General features: G+C 38.6%; 1 pseudogene; it reads right to left on the reverse strand.

Annotated features, from left to right (window-relative positions):
- Window positions 1-902: 902 nt before the first annotated feature.
- On the reverse strand, window positions 903-2,116 carry LOC102860737 (annotated as a pseudogene).
- Between the last annotated feature and the right edge of the window lie 7,308 nt (window positions 2,117-9,424).

Raw genomic sequence — 9,424 nt, forward strand, 5'->3', positions numbered from 1 at the left:
ATCCTGGGACAATCTCACTGTCTCTGACACACCTGCCCTCATTCACCAGTTACTGTGCCAATCCATCTCAGTTACTGGGTCTTCCTCTCCTCTGCTCTCCCTCCACCCTTCCAAGCATTATGTCCTTCTCCAAGGACTGGTCCCTTCTGGCAACATGCCCAAAATATGAGACAGAACCTCAAAATCCTTACTTCCAAGGAACAGCTTGGCATCATCCTGTCCAGAACAGACCTGACAGACCTGTCGGTTCTTTTGACAGTCTATGGTATGTAAAATACCCTTCTTTAGAACTACAACTCAAAATAATCAATTCTTCTGTATTCTTAGGTCATTGTCCCGTCGCCTGATGCATAACAGGCAACTGCAAAGACCATGGCCTGGATTAGACACACCCGAGTCTCTAGACTAACATCGTTGTGCGCTCTCTCTCTCAATGGAGAACACTCGTTGATCTTGACAAAATCAGCATTACTAAAAGACAGGTAACAAAATCTGAGCTTCTACTGAATCAGACAACATAATTTTCTACAGTGTCTAGAATATTACAAAAGAAAAATTCCCTGACTGAATAGAAGCATCACATGCAGATGCTCCTGAAAATCTACATCTGCAGGTGAGGTCCATAGTATACAGTACTGAGGAGGGAAAACACACTTAACTTTCTAGGGAAGGCACTTTCCCTTCTGTTGGGAAGGGAGGCGGTGAGCAGCACAAGGGAGTCAAAAGCATATGCAGGATGGCTTCTCCATTTCAAAATGGTAACCAACATATTTAAGTGAGGACACTCGGGCACCTTTGAGGAAAAGACCATCATAACCAGAGTAGGCTCATTGCATATTTGTTTAGTAATATGTGCAATTTTCAAGTACTGGAGGGGGATTAAAGAAGAATTTTAGCAGTGGTTATCTGTTATTCTTCAAGCCCTCGGGGGTTGGATCTGTGTTAGCATCACATGGGCATTTTCCCACAGTTACAAGGAAACCAGACCTGTATTCTTGAAACACCTTCTACAAAGTAATCTCAAAAATTCGTCTCCATGCATCCAGTATCGTAAGCCCTTTCTGCAGCCTAATTCAAGGCTCTTTGGTGCAGGGGCTTGTGAAGAAGGTATGATTCTTTTATTCAAAAGACTACAGCTTCACTATAATCCTGAATTACTTTATAGCAAACACTTCTGACTCTTTTGTCTGCTTTCTGATTCAACTGTTCTATGGTCAAGCTTTACTGGTGGCAGCCTTGTCTTACCGGCCAGCACAACCCATCTCCTTCCAGGGCCCTGACCATGTAAACACTTGCTTAAAGTTCTTCCATTTACTTCCCAAATCATAAGGAAAAACAAAGACTTCATCAACCTGAAAATATTGAATTCAATCTTCAGCCTTCTCTTCAATCCATGATTCAATAGACATTTTGTTTCTGAGAAATATTTTCAACTGGATGAAAAATAGCATCCCAACAGCACTGTGGTTCTGATAGCTGATTCCAAAGCAAACAAGGTGGCAGCAAATGCAGCTAATCCAAATGGAACAACTGGAAGAGGATCCCTCCAGGCTGCACTCATGTCAATCTTCACTGTATTCCAGCCAAAGGAAAGCCAATGATAAAGCTGTGTATACATCATCATTGCAAAATAAAAGCAGCATGGATGCAACCCAGTGGGGCTAAAAGGAGAAACAGTGTAAATGATGCATGATTTTGGTAGCCACAACAGTTGTTGATCCAAGGACAGTGATGGCCCATAATACATCTGTTGCACGTTCTGCATTGGTGTGAACGAGGTACTTTATATGCTTGACAGACTTAATAATACTGGAGATACATACTATTCTGAGAATTTTCTGGTTTCCATTCCCAGAGGGACAAATCCAGGCCCTCAAACATGGTGTTGAAGTAATTACAAAGAATCACTATTTTCCAACTAATCAACATGATGAAATTCACACTTCCTCCAGTGGTATGTAAGGGCTGCAGAAATATTGCTACAACACCAAGGGCTGTGATGGGACCCCAGTGACACAAGCCTCTTTAATTCTTGGAGATTTTCAAACTTGATTATCGAGCAGAATGTGCCCGTTTTGGTGTGGAAGGATTCCTTCCACTTTTTAAAGCAGGACATATTTTCTTTTTCTGTGCATGCATTTCCAAATGCCACACCCCAAAGTGTCTTCCTCAATGATCATACTTTCAAGGATGTTAATGAAGACTATGTAATCTTTACCAGAAAACATTCAGCTATCCTTATCTTAACCAAGAGAAACTGCTAGCTTGATTTGAAACTCAACCCCCAGTCTCGTTCCTTTACTTTCTCCTCAGCCATTGCATTTCCAGGGTGGCCTGGGCTCACCCGGAACAAATTCTCTTCACTTCAGAGAATTTGGTTGTAGGTTCCTCGGTCCTAGGTGAGTATAAAGCAAATCCTGATGGCTACAGGCTGAAGTACAGAACTTGCTCCATCCTGGACGCCCTCTGCCCCCATAGTTGCTCTTTAGCTCTTTGGAAAGGTCCCTAACAGCAGATTTTCCTAATCCAATCAATCATTTGATTTCCTGACTGCTGGTGCCAAGAGTGTTGATTGTGGAAACAAGAAAGCTGAAATTGTTAACTATCTATTCTCTGTCTATAGTGATGCTGCCAATTGGCCCAGTGGTGAGAATCTTCGTTTGATTGGTTTTGTTGTTTTGGTTTTTTTTTTTATTTATCTTGAGTTTCAATCCATAGTGCAGATTACAGTCCTTGCCCTCTGCCTCAAATGCTAAATTAGGGAGCTCTTGTGGTTTAGAAGCAAAGAGTTGCTTTGCCAATTCAAAGACAGGCCATTTAAATCTACTATGTGTGTCACAGGAGAAAGATGGACAATCTCCTACTGCAGGATTTACAGCCTCTGTAAACCCACTGAAGGGTCAACAGTGAGATGGTTCTGACTAGAACCATAATGATGACAACACCATTATCATCATCATCAACAACAACAAAGGAATGTGATCTGTTAAGTTCATTGGTGTGTTTGGGATTGGATAGTGGTGGTGGTGTTGTTTACCACTGCGTCAGAACCAACCCATAGCTGACCCTCTGGTAGGTTTTCAGAGGCAGCTAATCCCAAGGGAGGAGATTTCTCATCCTTCTCCCGTGGAGCAGCTGGTGAGTTCAAACCATGTGCCTTCACGATTACAGCAGTTTCTTGCCACTAGGCCACCAGGTAACTTTTGTACTCTTTTTTTCCTTTAACTTTTTAAAAGAAATTAATATTATAAAAATAAAATTATTTTTATTTTATTATTGTTATTATTATTATTCTAGTTTATTCACAACATTTGAATACATTGTTTTCCAGAACAGATTCTTGCAATTTCCCTCACCACTCCCAATCTATCAAACTGTACAACACTATGATTAATTCGCCACTCCCCCTGCAAATCCTCATCCCTCTACTTCCACCCTCCATTCCCCTTGGATCCTTATAATCATTCTACAATCATTGTTTTATTCAATATTTGTTCTTGTGGGACTGAGTTAATTCACTCAGCATAATGCTCTCTAGTCCCTCCCACGTAAGGTAATAATTTACAAAATTATTGGTCCGGAGTGCTGTTTAGCATTCCATTGTGTGAATATATCATAATTTCTCAATCCATTTGTATCCACACCTCACATCATACACAAAAATCAACTTAAGGTGGACCAGAGGTCTGGGAGTAAAGCACCAAACTGTAGAGTTCAAAAGAGACAAACTGGGATCAAGCTTAGAAGCACTAATCTAAGGTATAAAGAGACTGCCAAATACAGCCAGAAATTCACAATCTGAAAAGGATAAAACTGATGAATGGGACCGTCTAAAGATTAAATCTATGTGTGCATCAAAAAATTTTCCCAACAGGGTGAAAAGAAATCCTACCAACTGGGAACCAATATTTAGTAAAACCATCTCAGTCAAGAGTCTTATAATGAAAGTCTACAGAATAATCCTGGGCCTCCACAAAAAAAAGACTGATAACACAATTACAAAATGGGCAAAAGACACGGAAAGAATTTTTACAGAGGAAGATATTCAAATGGCCGACACATGAAGAAATACTCAAAATCACTGGCAATAAGAGAGATGCAAATCAAAACCACAATGAGGTACCATCTTACTCCGGTAACAGTGACAAAGTTTAACAGGGCAGCAAATAATAAATTTTAGAGAGGGTGTGGCAAGAAAGGAACACATATACATTGTTGGTGGGATTGTAAAATGGTACAACCACTCTGGACGGCAATTTATCGTTTCCTCAAAAAGCTGAGCATAAAAGATTCCATATGACCCAGCTAATCCACTACTTGGAATATGTTGTTGCTGTTGTTATGTGCCGTCAAGTCGCTTGCGACTCATAGCGACCCTATGTACAACAGCCTTAAACTCCGCTCTGTCCTGTGCCAATCGCACTGTCTCTGACACTCTCATCCCGATTATCCCAGTCACTGAATCAATCCACCTCATAGAGGGCCTTCCTCTCCTGTGCTGTCCCTCCACCCTCCCAAGCATGATGTCCTTCTCCAAGGACCGGTCACTCCGCACAACATGTCCAAAGTATGTTAGACGGAGCCTCAGAATCCTTGCCTCCAAGGAGCCACCAACCAGGTTTAACCCTTTCCAGGACAAATCTGTTTGTTTTCCTAGCAGTCCATGGTATTCTCAGTACTCTTCTCCAGCACCACAGCTCAAAGGCATCAATTCTCCTTCTATCCTCCTTGGTCATTGTCCAACTCTCTGATGCATAACAAATGATTGCGAAGACCATAGCTTGTATCAGACTAAGGCACAAACGGAGACTTGGACACCAATATTCATCGCAGTGTTATTCACCATCACAAGAACATGGAAACAGTTCAGATGTCTTGTTCTTTTTTTACAAGTGAAATTTGTCTTTCTATGACTTTTTACTTTCTTTTTTTCTCAACAGTGACTAGCATTGGATGTTAAATATGAAGTTGCTGCTTGTTGTGTACTTTTGAGTTGGAACTGACCCACAGCAGACCCTTTGGGTTTTCAAAGGCAGTTTATCACATGGAAGAAAATGGTCCATCTTTTTCCCACAGAGCAGCTGGTGGATTCAAACCATGTGTCTTTGGTATTGTAGCACAGCTTCTTTCCACTAAGCTTTCAGAGCTCCCAGTGAAGCAATAACTTCTCAAAGTTATATTCATTTTTAGAGGCTACTCATGTACCATTTAGAGAACTGGCTTGCTTATGTCTATGAATGAGATCCTAGAAAAATTAACACATTTCTCTGAAAAAAAATTTATAGAGAGTCATTAAGGCCTTATGTAATGATAAGTCACTTCTCTTGATGGCTTTGAAGAATGAATACATATATGTTACTACGTTCCCAAAGTATGTGAGATGGAGCTTCAAAATCCTATCCTCCAAGGAGAAACTTGGTTTTATCCTCTCTGAGACAGAGCTATTTGTTTTCTTGGCAGTCCATGTCATGTTCAAGACTTTTCTCCAGTACCACAGTTTTTGAAGGCATCAATTATTTTTCTGTTATTCTTAGATATTTTCCAGCTCTCTGACACATAGTAAGTACCTGGAAAGTCCATGTCTTGGATTAGGTGCACTTTAGTCTCCCTCAAAATGTCCTATTCACGTTCTATTATTGAGTTGCTTTCTTTTTGATTTCCAACTAAAAGAATAATTCCAGCAAAGGTTAGCATATGATTCTAATTCTCATAATACCTTTCTATTATCTGACTTAACATTTACTTATTATGAGCAAACTAAATAATCAAAGAGCTTAAGTAAAATTAGAATCATAGCAGATGTCAAATGTTTGAAGAACATCATGGTTTTAAGAAGTGTTAATTACACGCTAGCTTCCAGATTGCTGTTAAGAAAGAGAAGGAGAGAATAGCAGGAAGAATTTTGATCGTGACTAGTTTATCATAATGCTGTGAATTAAAATTGTGATATAAAATATATGTCATTTATTAATTTTAGGAAATTTTGAAAATATTTGCTTGTCTGATTGTAAAATTGTTCTTTTTCATTTCACTTCAACGAAGCTGTGAAATAAAGATAGATTCCACTCAAATATTCAGTCCTTTATGCTGAAAAATTTGTTGATCGAGCCAGAAACAGTTTCTCATTTACATTTGCCTTGATCATAGATTTTCATCTGGGCAAGCCAATATTCTGGTAGGTGATCATCTCACAGTCAAGTTGCTAAATGCAATTGTACAATTTACCATCTCAATGTTCTTTTGTACATTCAGGAGTAATATGATGCTTCCAGTCATACTTTGGGTGGGAGGAAGATAACTTTGAGATCTTGTTTAAATGCTCTATGATATCATGAGGGTAAGTCTTCAAGCTCATTATGGTGTTAGATACACAACCTGATTTATAATAAAACTTGCTAATTCTTGGAGAACCCAACACATTAAAGACTGCTAAAAAGCAGAAGATATTTTGACATATGTGAGGAAGGTTTTGCCCAAGGTCTTCCATTACTTTGGGAAATGCCTATTTTATTTTATTTTGGTCTTTTCTAGTTATACCTATCATGGTGAGGTGTCTTTTTCTCTGCTCCTGGCCAGACTGCCATGTACTACATCATTAACCCCAAACTCTGGGGAACTGATCCCCTGACAGTCTCTTTGATATTAGATTATATCCCTTCCAGGCTGCATTTAATTGACTGAGTTCCTAGGGGGAATAGCTGGTTCCTGTTCTTTCTGTATTTCACTTGGCCAGTTTCCTTCAGCAGCCAGCTTGCAAATTTGCTGTACCTCTGTCAAGAAGGAAGTGCGACAGATAAAACAAAAGTCTACGATTCAAAATTCTCCTTTTTCTCCCTTCTAATAACATGTCGACAGTTAGACCTGTCAATAAGATCCTTTGATCTTTTTGAATTCTCTTCCTCCAAGTAATAAGAAAGTGGCTACTCCCCCTCTTATGTTATGTCCTTCACATCACAACTTATCTATTTTTCTGAAAATGAAAGACCAACATCCTAATTAAAACACGAGATTTTTTTGCCTTGACTCAAATGTCATGACTTCCGCCCTTCCCCCCGCCCCAAACATTTACAGTACTTTCTGGATTTTTTCCCCTAATGATTTTAACACTCTGAACAATTTTGCTGAACTTCCATTTTCTTGCAGTGGTTTAAAAAATTTTTTAAACCATCTTGTTTTCCCTTAAATAGGAGAAGAATATATATGCTTAATGCAAAAAAAAAATATTATAAGTGTACCGAATACAGATGTGGAGAGATTCTCGTAGTAACTACCTCTGTCTTCCAAAAGAACTAATACTTAATTATTTTTGCATAATACTCCATGTTTTGCTACATAGATAATGTGCATTTTTTATGGAAATAGTTTTATTCCTCAGTAATATAGTTTTTCACTAATATATTTTCTTAAATACCTATGGGGAGAGTGAGGTATGCTAGCTGGAATTTGTTCTTATTTCTTCTCTAAGACATATCCTAAGGCTTTTCTGTGAACCCTCTAGAGCCTGGTTTGAATTGTCAATTTATAATTGGTTGAAATATTTAAAATCTGCTCAAGACACTGAAACTCTTTCCTCCATTCCCCAGTAGAGCTGTGGGGTGTTACACACCTTCTCTGATATTTCTAGCTGTGGAATGTCAGCTTCTTTGTTCTTTGCCTTTAACGTTAATTCTCCCTGTAGTATTTCTCCTTGATATGATAGCTCAAGGTTAAGACCACACATATGTGTTATGTTTGGACTTCATTATTTACTAACTATATAGTCTTGGAAACATGTCTACATCTTTAAAATGAGGCAAATGATTGTTCTGGTAACAGAATGCCAATTCTTTAGACAAAATAGACTTCTGGGATAGACCACACTTGTACTGGGTTACACTCCCAATACCCCACAAATTACATTTTACCCAGCAGCTCAAATGGCACAACTCCCCACTATTCTCAGTACCATGAGAATATTCTTCAATAATTTAACTTTTCTCTTGATACAAGAAAACAAACCAGTAATATTAAAGCGTAAAGCAGACTTGATGGTAAATTTGCAGATATATTCACAAATAAAAAGATAATTTTGTGCCAGTCATACAATATTCCCAGGACTCTATTTTATTAACCTGGTTTCATGAATCCCTAAATAAGATAAAATAGTTGAAAATTAATATCAGTCTTTCTCTAGTGTCCCAGGTTTCAAGATAAGTAACTTCATATTTTAGTTTGGATATTCTTAAGAAGCAAAATGAAATACGTACGTGTGTGTATGTGTGTGTGTGCATGCACACACTCACACGTGCACACAAACACACACATTACTCAATGAAAACAAACTGAAAATTATTAAAATTTTTTATCAGTTTATCATACTGTGGCAGCGTGATTATTCCGATTATTCTTGAAACAACACAATTGGTATTCTTAATATCACAGGTATATCAGTATTTTTAATATCAACAGATGTCTACAGCACTTCCATACTCAGAGTAGAAAGAAGGGATTGGCCATATACTTGTTTTTTTAAAAAAAAGTAAAACTGGGCAATGAAAACCTTATGGAGAGCAGCAGAACATTATTTAACAGGTCTTCATAAGAGTGGTCCATCTCTTGGAAAGAATCCAAACTACAACTCAGGGGGAGGGGAACTGCCTCCTAAAGTAGAATTTTCCTTAGGGATGTCATTGGAGTATTGGACCTTTATTTAATAATGTGGCATGACTCAAAATGAGAAGAAACAGCTGCAGGCATAAAAAGGGAGATGAGAGAGATGGGTGGCATGGTAAGAAGATGCATGGCACGGCGTCCACAGTGCTTTGGGGGAAACACTGCTGTCAGGCCCTTGGCCCAGTGGGAACCAGCAAGAAACCGCAATCCACCTTAGGCATCAGGATAAAACAAAATGACCTTACTCATAAAAAAGCAGACCCAATGAATACCCCACAGAGAGAGAACCAGAAGAAGTATGTTGATGAGGATTTCTTAGAACAGTTACAAAATAAGATGCAAATGGTCAAAGAAACAATTAAGAGAGTAAATAACCAAGAGACAACAATCCAGAAAAAAATATATTAATGAGATACAACTTAAACAGCTATGGGGGGGGGATAAAAAAGATAGAAGAAAAAAAAATCAATAGTATAGATAAAAAGGCACAGGAACTTAAAAAAAATAATCGCAAGACAGAGAGGATACAGCCAACAGTATACTGGAAATAACAGACAAACATGAAAATGCTATTCAGAATATTAAGACAGAAATGTCAGAAGTGTCCAACCCACAGGGGACAAAGTAGAACTGAAGAGATTGAACAGAGACTCAGTAAACTGGAAGATAAGAGCCTCACTGGAAATATGTTGTTGTTGTTATGTTGTTATGTGCCATCGAGTCGTTTCCGACTCATAGCAACCCTATGCACAACAGCTCTAAACCCTGCTCT

Source organism: Elephantulus edwardii, unplaced genomic scaffold (assembly GCF_000299155.1).
Source record: "Elephantulus edwardii isolate Elephantulus edwardi_28Jun2011 unplaced genomic scaffold, EleEdw1.0 scaffold00240, whole genome shotgun sequence".
Lineage (NCBI taxonomy): Eukaryota > Metazoa > Chordata > Mammalia > Macroscelidea > Macroscelididae > Elephantulus > Elephantulus edwardii.